Genomic DNA, 20,577 nt, shown 5'->3' on the forward strand with positions numbered 1-20,577 from the left:
CACCTCCCCCAGAAGCTCTTGTAACCCCGCTGCACAGTAAACCGTGAACCGTAACTGCACAGTAAATACATTATAAATACATTTGGCTTGATGATCTAATGTTGTCATTTTCTTAAGACAAGGGTAATTTTAATGCTTGTGAGAGTTGGATAACCTCATACAGCTACACTGCAGTTCACACCAAATGCTGAGGATGTGCTTTTAGGGAAGTACATTACGTAGTACATGAAGGTAGGATGAAGGAAGGAAACACTCCCCCCAAGTATGTAGATTTATCACAAAAAACTAGAAGAGTATTGAAATGTAATGTGGCTTTTCGTAAAACCAATAAAATAAACACATTAGTTCTATCACAGATTTCTGATGCAGAGCACATTTGTCTCTCGCGTCACACAGGCTTTTCCTTGAGCTGTTTGTTCTGTGCTGGTACAAGATTGTCCTGAAGGGTACAAGTACACAACCAAGAAGATAAATTAAAGCCCAATTGATTCTGGGGTTTGTTTTTCTGAAAGCTTATGTTTATTTGTCTAATGGGAATCCCTATTAGGTTGTGTTGAAAGTGTAGTTTCAGAGTTACTGGAAGCAATATGAAGTGTGATAAAATAAATAAAAAACAGTAAGAAAGGCAGCAGTGCACTTCAGGAATGGTACCTTTGGGCCTTTTTATGGCCTTTTTTAGGTAACACTGGAAATCTTATGACATTGATAGGTGATGTATTTTTTATTTCTGTTCAATCTATCAAAAGTGTTTTTTAATTCAAACAAAAATACGGTGTGTTTGTTTCTACTTTGTCTTATTGCATGTTCATTTGAAACATAGGGTGCTGCTATATATTCAATCAATCACTAATTTTTATGTAGTGCTGCTCATACACCCAGGCATCCCAGGGTGCACTGCACAGTGTAGTCAGTTACACACAGATGACATATTCAAATGGAATTACTTATTGAAACTTAATAGACTGATCTGAAGGGAAAACAAGTACATACGTAGCAATTCATAGCAAGGTTTGTATTCCACAAGGTATCTATAGAAAACAAAATACCAGAACAATCAATTCAAGGCCTAAAAATTAAATCAGACAGAAACCCAAGCTCTTAACCCAAGGAGAAAATTAATCAAACTAATTCCAGTTTACACAATTGTCATTCATAAATGTAATTGCATTTTTTTAAAATGTCAGGTCGCCTGACAAGTGCTGTTTTAAAACAAAATGTGCTTTAAATAGAAATGCTCAGTTACTCAAGACGGTTTCATCTTAAAGACTGCAGATCAGAGTATTTCTATTGGGAGCTACAGGTGAGCATCAATTAAAAAAAAAAAAAAAAAACTCCTGTCTGCAACCAGCTATTGCAACAACAGAACAACAGGCAGTACTGTGGTTAGTCAATTCAAATAATTAGATAGTAAACAGTACGATGGCACTGGCATCCATATATTACTTTTGACGATCCATTCACCTTCCCCCTTTTGCACCCTAAAGTCATAGCACAGACAGTAAGACAGGAGCTCTGCTATTTACCTTTAATGAACTAAGAAAGAGGTTCAACTAAGAAAGGATGGCAGTTTATCAAAACAAGGCTTTGAGCTGCATTTTGCTGGTAACCACATAGGACATTTTTTAAATAAATGATCATCGATATGTAACGGAAAACAATGTGGCTGAAAAGTTGGAGCAGGAAGTTGATTCTGGGAACAGTATAATTTGTTTCCCTTTGTAACGGTACATTATGTTGCCGGTGCTGACATGATGATTTATTTTTACCTGCTACAGTAGCAACAGCTTTTCTCACTGCTCGAAAGAAATGTGCTTCTTGCAAAAGGTTAGCATCCATATTTCCAGTGCACAGTCATTCATCGTTCATTTGTTTTGGTAGTACCCTTCATTTTCCCATGGATTACTCATCACTGAACTCAATAGCTTTGTTTAACTTAGTGGATACATATCATGGGGTGAATTATTTGCTAGACACAGTAGAGCAACGTGGTTATCTGAGCAGAAAAAAAAGAGAAATTAAGTTAACTAAACAATGTTCAAAAATGAAACAAGAATAAAAGTTGTGTGCTCTCTTGCATGCCTTGAAATTAAAATCACCTATGCATATACAGCAAAATTTCCAGTTTAACACATTACATGAGTCCAATAGGGACCATGTACTCTGTAAGAGTTGATTTAACACTGAACGTTTTACTGTGTATTAACACTAACACAAATGGAATACGAAGCAACACTCAACAAACATTACTACACCATCTGTAAAGTGGGACTGGCTTCTACAAAACATACATATACATGTGTTTCATTTAACTTACTGGCATAAAACATAAATGACAACAGGTGCCTAAATGTCAACCTGCTTTACAGAGGAGGTTTACAACTGGAGGATGGTTTTTGATACATTAACATGTATGAAAAAACCCTTCCCAATCAGCTACCCAAAATTGTTAAATATATTTTGTAAGCCTTGTTACAGGTTTAATTGCTGAGTAACTACAAGTTAGAAAAGTCAGTTTAAACCCATGGCCCCACATGATAATGTATATGAGCCACAAAGTTTTAATGCGTTTTGTGAGACTCTTGTATTTAATTTCATGCAGCATGTCTCAGCTTTCCCTGACAGTTATACCATGAATGTGGCTTGAAGGTTTTCCCAGAACTTTTCAGTGTCTTTCTGTGATTTGTTCTCAGTGTCTTTGTTTTCTCTTTTGAGCTCACTATAAGTCTGTTGCAAACAGTATTGCAGAGCAAGTGAAATTAAATTACTTGAACTGTTAGTTGGAATTGAGTTTTACTGTTTCCAGAATAAGTGGTGAATTCAATGTTTATCTCTGGAAGTAGTGGCATAATGGTTGGAAGAAGTGTCGCTTTGAATTACCAAATAGGAGTCAGTAAACTCCTGTTTGGTTCTGTGGTTCCTAATTTACAACAATGTACTTTTTAAAAAGTACAAAAGCTACACCCATGTGAATGTGGGGATGTGCACAGGAATTTTGGGGGATAGGGGTTCAAAAAAGGGTACCAGCCCCCCACCCACCATTTTGACAATGTTTCCATACCATAATTTCTGCATGCAGTCATACTCACGCATTATTTTAACAGCAATATAATACCTTTCATACCGTAATACCTACAAATAATGGAAAAGGGCACTGTATGCTGCATTTTTATTCTTGTTATCAAGCTAACTGTGGCACACTTACTGAACCTCTCAGATGTCATACAATATAATAAATACGCATCTTTATTACAGATGAAGGGGCAAGACTATTTGTCTTGCTAGATTAAATTAAGTAATTAATTTGATCACTCTGTTGAAAACCATTAATTTTACCCTCCAACTGCCTGCACAAGTAGTCGCTAGCTTGCTGCTGGAGGTGCCAGAGAAATTTCTGGGAAAGAACCTGGATGTCCGCCATCCTCCACTGCTTCTGTTTACACAACAGAACTGTTTGTTTGGCCATTAAGTGACACACACATGCAGTCAGGGAAAGGCTCAGATTAATTATGGGCAATCTCTCTGATGACGAGCAAGCTGAAACCCTTTGTGAGGGCTGTGTATGGGGTGATTCCTTTTTTTAATTTGGATGCCCTGTTTGGCTGGACCGCAACAGCGGGCCCAGCACTACAAACATGAATGCCTGTGACTGAGTGACTGAGTGAGTGATGAAGTTACACCATTGGTCGGCCGGATCACGTGTGTTAGGTCCAACCATATACTAGGTTTTGACCTAGTCTTGTTAATGAAGATGATGATGATCACGCTAAAAATAATAAATAAACAATACAAAAAATTCACACCATCCAGGGGGGTACTTTGTGAGTGACAGGTCAAAAGGTCAGGGCTATGTTTGTAATTCGTAATCGCTGCATTTTTTGAACGGAAAAGGTGCCCATGCCGGCAAATTGTGGTCTTCCCAGTGGAAAAAAGTACAAAAGCTATGCGCATCTCATAATGTATGTAAAACAGGAAGCGTGGAATCTGGGAGGCCTATTTTGTATGTAGCGCAAACAAACCACCATCATCCTCTACTGCTGTGAAAAAAAACAAAAAAAAAAACAAAAAAAAAAAAAAAACAGAAGCTACTGGGGTCGTTGTGTTCAGGTTAGTAACAGTGAGGCGCGTTGGGGCAATCAAGTGAGAAGCATGCTGACCTGTGACCATGTATGAGAGCGCCTCTTATCTCTGAGCTCGGTTCAGATTTACCCTTGAGCTGGAATGTGTGAGGTTTATGGAGCATATGGCACCGATCCCTTTGGCAGGCCACTGTAATAAATACAAGCGAATGCATGTTGTAAACCTGGCCTAGGGCAAGGAAGGTGCTAAAGCACTTTCATCCTGGGCTTGTCTTGTCCACTCAGCGCTGCTCTGGTTACACTGGCCGTCGGTCACAAACCCACGTTTCACTGGCTCTGTGTAATTCCAGCCGACCGGTTAAAAATATTTGTTCTGCTTTTTCGTCTTTCCCAGCTTCTCTCCTGGCTATCTTCCAGCTCTTCTCCCCACTCTCCCTGCTATCCTTCAAATGAATCTTTCATGTCACATCTAAAATCTTTTCTATTTGCTTTCTTTGTGCCCCTCTATGTCACTCTGTTTGTGGACTGTTTCCATGAGTTTTTGTTATTATGTGCTTTCTTCTGTATTTCTTTGTGTGTCTGTGAAGGTGCTTCTCTGTGTGTTTCTCCCTAATTATGTTTGTTTGTCTATGTATTGTAAAATTCTGTGTATAAATCTGTTACTTTGTGTATTATGCATCCAATATATGTGTGTGTATGTGTGTGTGTGTGTATGTAAGTATGTGTGCACCCTGCTAGGTTGCTTTGTCTCTCTGCTGTACAGGGGTATAATGGAGTGAAGCAGTGGATGAGATACTGCTCAATGTGTGGCTTGGGGCAAAGTGCTAATTGGGCTGCCATGCCTGACAGACAGCATGGGGGCTCACCTCCCCACAGTTGGGGAGGTCTCTCCTGGGCCTAACCTTGCCTGACACCAGAGGATCAGGGGGGGCCCACAAGCGTGTTTGACTTTGACTGAATGCAGGAGTGTCAGATCTGAGGCTTACCCCACTAAAAGGCTCTTATCGCAACCAACAAAGCACAGCATTGCTCTGTCCTCCTGTGCGTGTGTGTGTGTGTGTGTGTAAGAGTGAATGCAGCTGTGCTTTAGTCTTAGTGCAGCTTCTCAGATGTTGCATTTCACAAATTGCAAAGCATTCTATGCCTGTATTCATAACAGGTGTTTACTATGCCAGGAATATGTCAGACCTCAGGAATATTGCTCACATACCTCTAATGGATGCACTTACATTTTGTTTCATTGTAAGTCCCTCTGAATAGACAGTCCTTGACCATGTCAAGGGCTGTGGGTAATGGAGTTTGTGCCAATTAGCCTCTTAGTTTTTATTTAAATGCTTGCTGGCATAGGATGCAAATACTTTGTATCTTAGGTGAAATTTATTGCTGAAGGGTGAACTGAATAGGTACTGAAAAAACAGATACCTCCTGTAGGATTCGTACAGTGTTTTTTTCAATTGTTTACACATATAAACTAGACCTATGGACATAGTATTCAAAACCTGAATCCTTTGTATCAGCATAAGCATTCTGTCTGTAAAACTACAAGAAGGTTTTGCTTGTTTTTACTCATAATTGCATCCTCAGATTACCCTTTTGCAAAAAACCAAATGCAATTCTCCTCATTAAGCAAAATCTTCATCAATAAAATCTCTTTTTTGTTTGTAAGGAAATGCTTCATTTAATTGATCATTTAACCACATTAGTTCCTCACCGATGCAAACATTACTTGCTGGAAATGTTCTTTCAGTAATCAGAACTTTAGCAGAAATAAAGAGGCCACCCCATATGAAAAGTATGTTTCATCATACATGAAGTATAACTGTATAATAATATAAACTTCCACTTCAAATATTCAAAGGTATACTGTAGTATACTAAAGTGTACTTTAGCATACTATCTATTACACATGGGGCAGGTAAGCTTATTGGCCACTGTGCCATTGTGGATGTCCATGCTTACACAGGGCAAATGTCACTATATGTGCAACTATCAATCAACATGGGGTCCTCCATACAACACAGCCTGACTCCTTACTTTCTTTCTGCAACACTCATCTCCCCAGAGCAGAGACAACCATCCAGCCCAGGACAACCCTTTCACTAGCCCTTTCATTATCATTTGGGACAGCATAGGTTTCCATCCTGCTGCTTTGTTCAATGATAGGTTCATAAAAAATCCCACTATTTACAGTTCTGTCTGTCTCAACCTACTCCCGTTTTCCTCAATCCTACTGATGAGTTTCTCTCATCCTGGTAGTGTCAGGTTTACAACCGGAATCCCTATGAGCGTGTGTTTGTGTGTGCGTGTGTGTATGTGCGTGTGTTTGCATGTGTTTGTGTGTGTGTGTAAGTGTGCGTGTGTGTCTGTGTGTGTTGAGAAACTGTAGTTTCTTAGCTCAGATGCCAAATATCCAGAAGAGCTTGGAGTACACTGAAAGAAATTGACTTGGATTTGTAATATTATGGGGAAATTAAATTTAAGTGAGCATGTCTACTCCACATCCATTTCACAGAAGCACATCAGATAAATGTGTTGATATATCATAGCAGTTTTTTCCAAATGTTTATACACTGTAGAGTAACTGAAACTGTGAACACAGCAAAATAAAAATAATCTAAACATTAACATTACAATTTTGTGCAAACTGAACACTTTTTTTTCTTTTTTTCACTCAAATTACAATTCTAAGTCATGGTTCTTCAGAATACTTTAGCACTATGTTCATATTCATGTGCCTTTTGTTCATAAGGAAAGCTCATGTTTCCAAATGACAAGCAGGCTAACAAGTGGCAGTTGAATTAGATTTATACCTTACCAGTGCAAACACTATTTTCATTAGTTAAATCATCTGAATAAAGTTAATCTGTTCTGAACTTTATTGTAAATATTTTCAAATGTATTGCATGTAGATTAACTATTGCAAACTAGTTATTTCTGTCTTGATTTTGTTTTTTTACTCATAGTTATGCAATAAAAGAAGCTTTGATTTATTTATTTTTTTCTCATGAAAAATCAGGTTGACCAGAGAAGTCACTTTTGTGCAATGAGATAATGAAAGGAATTGGTATTTTCCTAACTTGGGCATGTCACTGAAGTCCAGTGTATTAGCAGGATGAGACACTTGGCAGCCCACTGTACTTGTACATATTCTTTCAATGAAAATATGGTCCAATGTTGAATACCGGCTACTCCAGTTTCCTCCTACAGTACAAAGACATGTAGCCCAGGAACAAAATAAATGTGATAAAGATAAAAAAATTAGCATTCCTGGCTAACTCTCCAAACAGCCCCTATGAGGAGTCTGACTGTGATGGAAGATAATCCTTCAAACATATATGTTCAACATATTTTGTGCAAAACCTTTTAAGGCCTACACTAGACCCTGTTATCTGTCGCACACTCAATTGGAAGAGAACAATGCTAGAAACAGAACTTTCTTCCCCTATCACCCCAGAAAATAATTGTGTGACACCTACATGGTCTAAATGACATGGAGCAAATGAGATTCTAGTCCTGACAGCTCAGAACATGCTGATTCAGTACCTCTGGTTATCAGGAATGTCGGGTTCATGAAATAACAGCAGGATGAGCAGGGGGATTGGCTGCTATAACTATACCACTCTTGTACATGCGTTATTTAAAATAAAATTATAACAAAAATCGATCTTTTATATTTTCCTCATTTTGAACTAAAGGCATGCACCAGACTGGAACTTTGTTTTCACCTGGTGTGGATAATTTCCAACTCCACCTAGCAATTAAAGAGAAAACTAAATTGTGCAATATTTGATGAACAAAAATGAGATGCTGTAATAATGAAAAAACTGTAATAATCTGTCTGGAAAGCATCCTGACTCATTTAACACATCATGACATCATACATTTCCTAAAGGTTGTAAATAAAGTAATGATGGCACAACATAGCTATCAAAAGAATTTAAATCTTTAAGAATAACTATCCATACTAAATTGAGGGTAATGTACATGTGAGGGTTAAAAACCAAAACATGACTGTTTGTTTACCTCTAACAGGAGCTTAATAATAATAATAATTCATTTTAAAGTTCTGGAAGTCAAAGGAAAGTGTTTAGTTAGACATTAGACAACTGGCTCTTACAAGACGGATCTATAAATGCTAGATATGGACACCCCCCCCCCCCCCTCCCCCCCAGGAGGACTTCATTTTCAAGTCCTAGGGGTTTTTTTGATTGCACTTGGAACTGGATCTAAGCAGCACAGCTCTGCGAATGGAACTGTCAGGGGTACACTAACAAAAGAGGCAAATAATTACATATCAAGTTTTTTATTTTTTATTTTATGCAGAAACGGAAACAAGTAGCCATTCTGCATGAAGCACCATACAAAGCTAAAATAACATTTAATTTACAGTTAACAATGGGCCTTGGCTCAGTGGTCCTAACATTATGCATCCTGTTGCCAGGTAATCCCTACAAGGACATTTTTAGGACATGCAGGAGGGAACTGATTAGGTCAGTCTTAATCAAAATGGATACACCATGACGACCAGTGCAATCTGTGGAAATAAGTTGTAACGGGGTGTGATGCAGTCCTGATGAAATGCTATGAAAGTGGTGTTAGGCCCCTGGAGTATATTTATATCAAGTTTATTCCACCACGGCTACTTATATTGATGAGTATATGAATTACTGAAGTAGTGTAACACTGATTTCACTGGCTATTTTTTGCTGTCCTCATGAGCAAGCCAGCTAAAAAAATGTTAGCAAACCTGTCATTGGCTTTGAATTTCATGTTTTTTCAGAAGTCCGCAAATGACTAATTACTAATGAGGAATCACACCCATTCTCAAAGTTTGTTTATATTTAGGACAGGCCATAACATCAATAAAATGTTGGGTTTGTATGTCAGCATTTATGAAGAACAGCGATAAAGTCATTATAGCTGTAGCTGCAGTGGTAATTTTGCTTGCTAATTCATTGCTGGGAGCAGCATTCAGTTCTCTCCTGCCATATGAAAAACACAGAGCCATCTGAACGGTGCACTGTGCATTATCCTTATTTGAACTGTTTCTCTACGCCTGAGAATGCACCCTGACTGGAACACCAGTGTGTTAATCTGTGAGAGCTCTTGATTCACCTCCACATCCAGGACTTCCAATAATTTTCCTTTATCCATTAATTGATAGGTGTTTTTGCGCATTCATATAACAATAACATTTCTGCTACTTTACCCTGCTATCAAATGACTTATACTTCTTTCAGTACTATATCTCTAAACTCTCCCTTAGACCTACTACCTGGCATTCAGCTTCGTGTTGAAAATAATTACTAGTCTTGCCATGAAAAAAGCCTTCTATATTGTGGATGACTGATGACATCCACATCCTGTTTCAAAAAGGTTATTTTCAATCTGAAGATGAAAGGACTCACTGATAAGGACAAATTCCTCTTTTTAAAAAAAGCATATGTCCCTTGTGCAACCACCATCTTCAATAATGGACTGATTAGGAACTTGGACATACAAGTGCGGCCACTAGTGGCCAGATGTACATTAAACAAGGATAATGTAACTATGGTAACAGTTACTGTTGAATGATTTCAAATTGAAGGTTCTATTTTGTTTGCTGATGACAAAGATGGATGTGGAAATGAAAAGCAGAGTGATTTTTACTGTGAACTACCAGCAGATTTTTAACAGTGAGTAGGCAGTAAGACAGATATCCAGATCAATTTCACTAAGACCTACTGCAACAAAGCATAACCCTTCGACAAACCAGGCACACTGTGCTAACCTTTCTGGTGTTCACATCTATCAGTATCTCTGCTAGTAGGTCACCCTATCTTAGCAGTAAATCTGTCAGTAAGTCAATATCAATACAGTATTACGCCTAGTCTGCAAGTTCAATAAAATGTAATCAGATGAACAGATGCTCCTCTTTCATGTTTATAGCTGCCATGTTCAAAAATACTGGCCTTAAATTCAGAGAGCATCAGCCACCAAAGGATCATCTGCTGGTCTTGAAACCTAAAGGTCACAAGTTCGATTCCTGGATGGGGCACTGCTGTTGTACCTTTGAGCGAGGTACTTAATCTGCATTGCTTCAGTATATTACCAGCTGTATAAATGGATGCAATATAAATGCTATGTAAAAAGTTGTGTAGGTCGCTCTGGATAAGAACATCTGCTAAATGCCTGTAATGTAAAAATGGTGGGGCTTGAGAGTGATGTATTGTAGACCTCAACTGTGCAGTCCTTCAACTAAATGCAACACAGATTCACAGTAACGAGCTTGCTGCTGAGTTTAATTATTTTGTTATATTTTAGTAAGTCCCTCTCCACATCAATGACTTTCTTGGTTCACGTTGGCTAGGTTTAACAAATCTCTTTTTACTGATGTTATATTAAAAGGGTGAAATTATCCATTTGAGAATAATTTTATTGTCTGAATAATATTTTGAAATCTAGCCACGGCCCCCCCAAAAAATGCAGCAGAACTTGGAGTGCAGAGGAAGTGCATGAAGACAGGGATTATTAGGTCTCCAATAAAGTATGTATGCTGTTCCCAGCAGGTTATTTTAAAGGGAAAAGGTCTACCCTGAAATGAATGCTATCCCTTTCATTGCACATCAATGCCTGCAAAGTTTGATCTGAGGTTTGCAACCCTCTGCTTACATTTCCCAAGACCCCAAGTGTGGTATAATTTCAAATCAAGTGTTTTTTTTTTTTTTTTTTTTTTTTTTTTTTTTTTTTTTTTTTTTTTACGAGGAACTTTATTCTTCTCAATAAACCCACCATTCCCCAGCCAGCTGTAACAGGGCACAGTGTAAAAGAGAGAGCATTTTGTGTAAGTCCAATATCTACTATATTTTTTCTGTCAAACATAACATAGCGTCAAGGCTTCATGAAACACTGGAAGTCACAATTCAGGTAATGCAGAACACCAGGGGCCTCTTGGGATTCATCCTAAATGTGAGTGCACGATTGTTTCCGGAGATGTTCATATACAGTATGAAAGATTTATAAAATGTCCATATGCACAGATTAGTGTTCCTAAATCCTTCCTAAGAATGATCCGATTATAAATCATAAATCCTAAAATTGTGCGGACATGAACAAGCTTATCAACTCTACCCAGTGAACACCCTCAAATATCTTTCTATGGTTGGGTTTTCTGCTATATACTCCATGAAACCATTTTCACATGATATAAAATCAATATATAGCCATTTTACAGCATGTTGTACATTGATATGTTAAATGTTATACATTTCAGTATTACATAGCTTAATATTTGTTAAAATTATTTTATTTCAATGGAGTTCTCATTAACAGCATTTCTGTATATAAATCATTATCACATGAATATTTAAATTGCACATTAATTTTTGGTTTTAAAACAAGGCATTCTTCTTCTTCTTCTTCTTCTTATTATTATTATTCTTCTTCTTCTTCTTCTTCTTCTTCTTCTTCTTCTTCTTCTTCTTCTTCTTCTTCTTCATTCTTCTTCTTCTTCTTCTTCTTCTTCATTCTTCTTCTTCTTCTTCTTCTTCTTCTTCTTCATTCTTCTTCTTCTTCTTCTTCTTCTTCTTCTTCTTCTTCTTCTTCATTCTTCTTCTTCTTCTTCTTCTTCTTCATTCTTCTTCTTCTTCTTCTTCTTCTTCTTCTTCTTCCAATTCTTCTTCTTCTTCTTCTTCTTCCAATTCTTCTTCTTCTTCTTCTTCTTCTTCTTCTTCTTCTTCTTCCAATTCTTCTTCTTCTTCTTCTTCTTCTTCTTCATTCTTCTTCTTCTTCTTCTTCTTCTTCTTCTTCCAATTCTTCTTCTTCTTCTTCTTCTTCTTCTTCTTCAATTCTTCTTCTTCTTCTTCTTCTTCTTCCAATTCTTCTTCTTCTTCTTCTTCTTCTTCTTCTTCTTCTTCTTCTTCTTCTTCTTCTTCTTCTTATATTATCATTATTATTATTATTTGGATGTTTATTTTATAATAAGGTTTGCACACTTGACAATGTTAACAGAAAGTGCCGCAATAGCCTAGTTGATGACATCTCACAAAAACAAATTTGATGCATGTGTGGTCTAATGAGTGGGGACTGCCAAATGCTCTCACGTCTGAAAGAAATAAATGTGTTGAGCCTGCAGGACAGCTGCATAGCCACAAGGAAAAGTTTGCACTCATACTCTGGAGTTTGCAAATGCGTAAGAACATTTTCATATCAGTTTCAAGTTTTATGAATCTCAATGTGGATTTTCACACAAAACAAAATCTAGTGAATTTAGGATTTAAATCTGTGTGTATGGACATTTTATAAATGAGACCCCAGGGCTCTGAAGCACAAACTCTGGCAACTAATAAAAACATGTTGCCCTGCAAACAGCCAATTTGCCAACCGAATAAAAGACATATTAGACTGTTTACGACATTTGAAGTACATCCCCCTTCCAGATATAAAGCAATTTGCTGGAAAATATCGGGGCTTAGTTCTTCTGTCGTCTCACCGAAGGTCTTCTTAATCAGTGTAACAGGTGTGTTGTTCAGAATGCCCTTGCTTAGAGAAACAAGCTGTTGAACCCAGTAGAGGAAAGAAACACAGTGTCATTTCCCACCGTGGGATCTGGGTCCATATTTTGATAAAAGAATGTCTTTTTAGAGATCACCCCACCCAAATGGGGGAAAATGGAAAAAATTGCCTGAGAAACAATTGAATAGTGAAACACTCCTGTTATTTCCTTTTGTTTGTTTCCGTTTCCTTTTTGACTGTGGGTTAGATTTCCACCTAATTACTCATTATAACATGTTCATTCCCCAACCAGGAGTTAACCACACTCCATTTTTCTACGAGGAAACACGGTAGGTTCCTCCTCAAAGCGAAAAATGAATACTATGTCAGTCTGATACAGAAATGCTTTTGAACCTGCAGCTATTGCACTGGTAAACAAGAGATAGCATTGGACATTATAGACATATGCATTTTAGCTTGTGTAAAAGGCATTTTAGCTTGTGTTTTTTGTGTCTGTGAAAACATTTTATGACTTTTTTTTATTGCTTTTACCTACTTAACGACTTTTGATGCAATGTCTTTTGTATCTATTGTAGTGGTGTCCTCTGCATTTTAAACTCTGGAATGCGTAATCTCCTGCTTACCTTTATACATTTATCCGTGGGTACAATACAGTACAGAAACCACAAACCTTTATCCTGGTACCTTGTTCACTTTCAATTTCTTTTATATTTTTCAATATGTGATACAGGAGTTTTATTTAGTGTGAATTTCCTTCACAAAGCATGTAAAAGTATTTAGTGAAAACATGTAGCATTTGACAAATATACACAGGTTGCATTACCCATCGTTCCACACGACACGTCTTCTAGGTGTCTTGTGTGGGTGGCCCCAGTGTCACGGATAAATTCCAATGTCTTATCGTCAATCTAGACATTAAATAATTTCCCATCCAATGTGCTAAATGAAGCATTGCCTCACACTCTGACTCTATCAATGTAGCCATCAAATCATCCCTCAGGCAAAATAAAACCCTGCACTTCCACTTAACTTGAGTGTTAACCATGTTGGCAAAATAGCTGGCATGCACCACCCATTTGGGGTGCACAGCGGTGGTGGTTGTGGCAATTTACCCCACAACACCGTTAAATGGTTTCAGCTCATTTACATGGATGAACATACATACATACATACAAACATTCATACAATATAAATGCAGTTTATTAATTAAATCCCAGAGAGGAGGACATTTTAAAATTATTCTTTTTAGATAAGCCTTAAGATGAATGGAGAAAAAACAACACATTTATTTTGTACATCGCTATATCCATTCAGAATGAAACACAGTTAGGCCGGCAGTTCAGGAATAACAGCCATGGAAAAGCATTGTCTTTCTAACATCCGTCTTTCAACACATAACATTTTATTTATTTAATTTATGATTATATTTGTATTATTTATTATGGGATGCCTATTGGAGGTTTCAGAGAACACCTATTAACATTAGAAAAGATTTTGCAACCCAATCCTAATATACTGTCAATGAGACAATGATCAAATTATCGACTGAAAGCTCAGAGATCAAAGTTACAGTTCAACTACAGTTCAGATTACACCAAAACATGTAGGAAATCGTCTTAAAATAAAGCCCCCCACAAAATTTGTCAGTAGAGTGCACACGGTCCAAAGCTGATCAACTGAGCCTGCCAGGTCTATGGGTACAGTACCTTCAAATATGCGGTATGCTTCCACTCTTTGGATGGCTCTTTCTACATGTTCCCTTACACATGAAATTTTGGTGCCCTCTCCAGCTTGAACTTCTGCAGTATTTTCATTATGTCATGAAGAATGTAGTGTTAAAGCATTGTTTTCCTTCAAAGGAGGTCTGCGATTGGAAGTTTGTCATTTACCATGACTACATCTCCTTCTTCAAGCAATTTTGGAATCCCACAATGCTCAACGATTTTCCAGCCTGGGATGTTACCTTTATAAAGGTTACTGACGAAAGGCATCGCTCCAGAAGGACTCAGGCCTATTAGTGAATTTAAGGTCATTGTACTTTGGCTGTTCTTACCATTTTCAGAGTGGAGTAGTGAGCTAGCCTGCTCACCATAACATTGGTTATGTCCTTTTAATGGATAGAAAGCTGAAATAGTGCTAAAAGAATTATAATTGTAGTCCTGTCATTCAGAGTAATTTAATCTAATTTGATTCTGAAATCTAATCCTGCACCTGAAATCTAATCAGCCCTCTCTTTACTTTCTCTGAAAGTTCATCTATTGCTTGACTTGAAATGTATTGTTGTCATTCCAGGTTCAAAGAATACTGACAGGCAACATACAGATGAAATTAAATTAAATTAGTCTGAATGACGACACTACAATTAGAATTGTTTTAGCACTATTTTAGCTTACTAGCCATGTTAAACACTAAACTACGTTATGTTGAGCTAGCTAGCAGCAGTGAAGATTGTAACATTAGTTAAAAGCAGCTATCATAATATCATTAGGTAGCTAGCGTGCAGAACTGAAATCAAAAGAAGAAAATGAAGAAAAAGTAGCCACATATTTTGACCAGTTTCTGGGAATTATAATTGGTGGGTGGAGTTTGCATGTTCTCCCCATGTCCACATGGGTTTCCTCCGGGTAATCCGGTTTCCTCCAACAGTCCAAAGACATGGAGATGGGCTAATTGGAGACTCTAAATTGCCAATAGGTATGAGTATGTGAGTGAATGGTGAGTTCATGGTGTGTGTACACTGTAATAGATTGGCAGCCTGTGTATTCTGGCCTCTTGCCCAATGCACACTGTGATAGGTTCCAGCACCCCCTGCGATCCTGCCCACGATATAGATCATGGATGGATGGATCAAAATTTTTAATGAAAAATAATCAAAGCAATATTTTTGTATTGTTCATGGTGTACTTTGGTGAAGGTAAAATATATTTTCATTCAGAAATGGTAAAAGCACAGCATTCCTGAAGCTCTTTGCCAGTTTTTTATTTCTTTTTTTTGGGTTGTCATTGTGTTTCTTTCCATTCCATTGTTACTGGACATTAATGGGAGTAACAACTAGCTTTATTGTGTTGGGAAATTAGCTGTTATGAACAAACATTACCATTTCCACACAAATAATGTACTTCAATGAACACTAATTACACAATATGCCAGAAAACAAACACTCCATTAATGTACTGAGGAGAAACATCTGTGTTTTCACAATCATGAGCTATGGTTTGGTAACAAGCCCTTTATCTACGGACAGCATTTGAAGGATGATCTATGAACGGGATGACTGCGTGTGTGTGTGTGTGTGTGTGCATATGTGCATGTCTGCTTGTATGTGTGCATGCAGTATTACACAGTACAGGGGTCAAATACAAGCCAGCAGTTAGGCTAAATGAGATGACATCATGGAACGAGGCCCCTTACCCTTTCCTGCTAACAACAGCAATGCATCTGGGGTCCCTACAGAGCTGTTAACTCACGGATAACAGAAGAAAACTCTTCTATGCATAAGTGAATGTGCTTACTCAACTCATCTCTCCATAGGACTTTGCCCCAGAATTTTACAATTTTTTAAATGTATGTTTAAGAACACTCTAACCTGCCGTTCTGTTCTTGAAACTTATCAGTAGTTTGCATCTTGCAGTAAACCCTTGCGGTGAACCCCCCATCTTGCCGTGGGGTTATGCTGGTGTAGTCTTCTCTTTAGGAGAATTTTTGAAACCGCTATGCCTCCATCCTGGAGAGGGTTCTTGATCTGTTCAACCATTTAAAGTATGCTTTTTCAGCCTCATAGTGGCCTGCTTTACTGGCTTTGACACTTCTTTGTTCCTCATGTTGACTCTAAATGCAAATGTGACCTGAAGAATCAACTCTTGAGCTTTTCTTAGCTTTCTTGTGCATGAACTAATGCATGTGCATCTCCCTTTTCCCAATCTTTCTGATCCAGTGTTGATTACGTTTGGCCCACTGAAGTATTTCCTTCTTGTTAACAACACATAGCAAGTGTTTTATTGCAGATACACATCCTTTTAGACCATATATTTGCCATATAGCCACATATCATCTCCTTTAGTTTCTATAGTTACGTCAGGACACCATTATTTCTCTTCAATAATATGTAGCTGCACAAGACCACTAAGAGGATATAACCGGAAGCTCATGCCCCTCCCTCAGTGTAGTACACTTGTGAAAAAACTGTGAAAAAAAAAAAACTACTGGTGGCCTAATACCTTTGGTCTGTACTGTATAGGATAAGAAATAATGTAGGGAAGCATGAGTCAGGAGCTCGAGACTCCTCAGCCTGTCATAGATAGATCCTCACCGATATATGGCTGCTACCAGAGATTTCTGGGAATTATAATGGACATTGTCTAAGAATAATGACATGTCAGATCTGATAAGGATTGAGTCAAGGCATTGTGGCAAGGCTGTTCTGTTCCTTTGATTGACATTTTGATGTTTTGCACCCCAGGGAGTAATCATTCCAGTGATGTTCAGGAGAGTGATACTCATTTTGATATACCACTGAGAACACTAGCAAACAATATTAACCCAAAATGTGTATTTATAGATTGTTTTTGAGTAATGTGCTTCACTCCCAGGAAACCCCAACACAGTGCTTTTGTTTCCACTCTCAGTAAATAGCGCTGAATTTGCAGATGTCGATGGTGAGTTTTTGTCCTGGATTGGACTGAAATTTTATTATATCCATTGCAGCCTATTATTTCTTTTTCATCTTAACATGACGTTGACATTTCCATTGAAGACCACAGTCCTTGTTTTCAGCAGAAAAGTAACAATCCCTGCAAAAAAAAATGAATTAGCATTTTTGTTAGTTGTTCAGTGTGCAGCACGACAAAGTAGTTTCATGTGTTGTTTTGCCATTAACAAGCTCAAGTAACGAGGTGTGGGGCTTATCATGTAAATAAATTCTGTGAGCAACCCTGGCTGGGGAAGCCTGTCAGCTGTGTGGTTTTTAGTGAACCAGAAGTGCTTTGCAAAGGGACTGCAAAAAAGTGATGTGATGTCTTCCATGAGTATTTCCACAAGGATGAATGTAAATCAGGTCTATCAGCATGTTTACTGGGAACACAGCAATGCCAGCAATGCCAACTTGAAGCAGAGAAGACCGTTCTCTCCTTTGTTCCTTCATTCCCATCCTGGTTCTTCACTCCATTGGCTTCTTCCTTTTATCATACACCTACAGTATATTTCTCCTCTGCTTGTTATTCTAATGTTCCCTTTGGGCCTTCAACATATAGTGCAAAGTGCTGTCCTGTTTCATACTGTAGCTGTTTGAACCTGTCATTGTATGGATCTGTAGGGTACAGGCTTGATTAGGGCATTGCCCCATATGTACAGGTACATTCTGGTCAGCTGTCCAAAGTTTTATCCATCGTTCTGGGTGCAAGAATGTGAATCAAAACTGCTCAACATGACTAATAATGTGTCAAGAGGTCTGCCCTTGTCTCTTTCTCCACTCCTTGTCGCTCATTTTATTTGGAATGCATGTGAATACGATAATTAATATTCTAATTAATTTGAATTAAATAATGAGCTGTTCAAGGTATGCAAGCTTGTTTATTCTGCATTGAGTCATCCAACAAAGATGAAAAGATTCTGAGATAGCCTTGACGCAGGGTTTGTCTGTGATTTTATGGAAATATATTTCTTAATATATAGCTTTTTGCAAGGAGGGGAACTAAATATGAAAATAATCTAAATTCAAAGAAAAGCCTTCATGCCCTTTTGAAACCCTGTAACACACATGCCTATTGCTTTGCTTCAGTATGTGAAAGCTTTGTGGCAAGAGATATCATTTGTTTATATTTTGTTCTGTAAGCCTTCCCATGGTCTTATTGGCTACTTATTATAGCAGAGAGTCCTTTCTCTCGGTACAGGATACATTACACTGAAATTGGTAACCACGGGCTCTGTTCAGGCCAGAAAATGACATTTGAGTATTCTGGTCTGATGACTTGCTCTATTGCTCAATACAGAAGCATAAACATTATCCCAGATACATCTGGTCTCTCTATGGAATCAGTCTTTACAATATGAATAGTCTTTGTTTTATTGCAACCTTTTTCATTTGCATTTATATAAGATCCTTGTGTCCTGTAACAAAATTGTTCTGTTTTTTCTCTTCCTAGTAATGAAAATAGTAAGAAACCAAATGCCATATTGTAGTGCCCCTGCTTTGTTGGAATGTAGTTGTTGAATCGCAGGACAGTCATTTATTCCCAACACCATGTGGAAACAATGTGTTCAAGGTTTCATGTAACATGCTATTTCAACTGGAGAAGAGCACAAGGCAATAATATTTGTATTATATTCACATGTACACAAGCCAATAAATGAGATTAAATAAGACAATTTAATGTGACCAGACAGTTCAATTGTTTTGTCTTTTAGTCTAAAAAATATGTGTTTAAGATTTTTGTTTGGGTTTAGCGAAGGATAGTCTAATAGGCAAGAATGAGACTAACAATGATGTTACAAACATCAGACTGAAGGGGCTGATCCTAGTTGATATCACATGATAGCTACCTTAATAGTACTGAAATTATTTGTGGCATGCATACATAAATACACTCAGTGCCCACAGTCATTGCACACAAAAGTATATGCGACAAAGTACTAAACATGACTACTTTCATTTACGTAACATGAATATGTCCCAAACATTATGATTGCTGTATTTTGGTTTACTTCCCTGGCAGATGATCATGTTGGATTCGGAATGGGGCTTGGCATTTTGTCTATAATGTGCTACTGATTATAAAAAAATGAATGACAATAATCAACCCATGGTCTGGTACAATTTGCAGAGGCTTTTAGCCAAAAGGGGCATTTAACATGGTAAGCAAATCATCACTGAAGCTACAGATAGGTAAAGTTATAGAATAAAATCAATGCAGGTGTCAAGATGGCTGCAAAATAAAGGGATTAAAGGGTTCATTAAAAAAGCATTTAAGTCAGGTGTAGTCACATAATGTGGGTTTTCAGTCCCTTGAGCAAAAACAACCCATGAGTCTGCTTGGGTCTGACCATTGGGGGTTGAGGGTGGAGAAGAGCTGGTTTGCAGAGAGTGGCTGCCAGGTGCCTGAAGACATTGGACAGCCAGCTACTGTGGCAATATGCAAATTGGGTATGGTTAATCGTTTAAGTATTACAGTCACATCTTCTGCATCATTGAAATAAAAAGAGATGTCTCATATTTCACACCCTAGACATTGTACACTGTACAGTAGGCAGCAATGTGTCTCATAAAAGCTTGATGTGGCAGAAAATCACATCATTCCCTCTGATTGTTTATATTTGAGACACCATGTGAACACTGTGACACTTTCTCAGACTTTTCCATGCATGCCTTCATAACAAAATTAACTTGAATCATAGTATGGTTTATGAGGGGACAATGGGAAGGATGGGGGGTGGTAGTATTTTAATTAGGATTTTATGAGCACATAATTAATCTCCTGTGGTTTTTCCACAGAAGAACCATTGGATGTCACCTCCTTCTCATGCATTAAGTAACTTCTTTAATTATTCCAGTAAAACACAGCCACATAAATTCATTCAGAATACATTGAGCATCCAAACTGAGTATAAAATGAAGTCTTTAAAGACTACTTTAAATCGTATTGTTTGATAAACCCACAATGTAATTCTGGAAAGACCAATATAAGGCTATACAATTACTGTAACAGCTGCACAGAGGTGTGTAGAGTACGTGTCTGTTTTAAAACTACAGTAATAATTAAATGTGTTACTACTTTATTATTTATTAATATTTGCCACTTAACAGTTACCCCCAAATAAAGAGATGCTTTCAAAAATATTTAAAGTGCGAATTGGAGTGTAATGGGATAAACTGACAAGAAGTTCAAATAATTTCCTTTAAAGAACTGAGTTTGCACTTTCTGATGAAAGTTTCTTGTCAGTTTCATCGGTGGGCCGACGAATTTGAAATTAGTCTAAAGTTAGCTCATCATTTTAACATTGTATACTTTTTTCA

The sequence above is a fragment of the Anguilla anguilla genome, chromosome 10 (assembly GCF_013347855.1).
Source record: "Anguilla anguilla isolate fAngAng1 chromosome 10, fAngAng1.pri, whole genome shotgun sequence".
Lineage (NCBI taxonomy): Eukaryota > Metazoa > Chordata > Actinopteri > Anguilliformes > Anguillidae > Anguilla > Anguilla anguilla.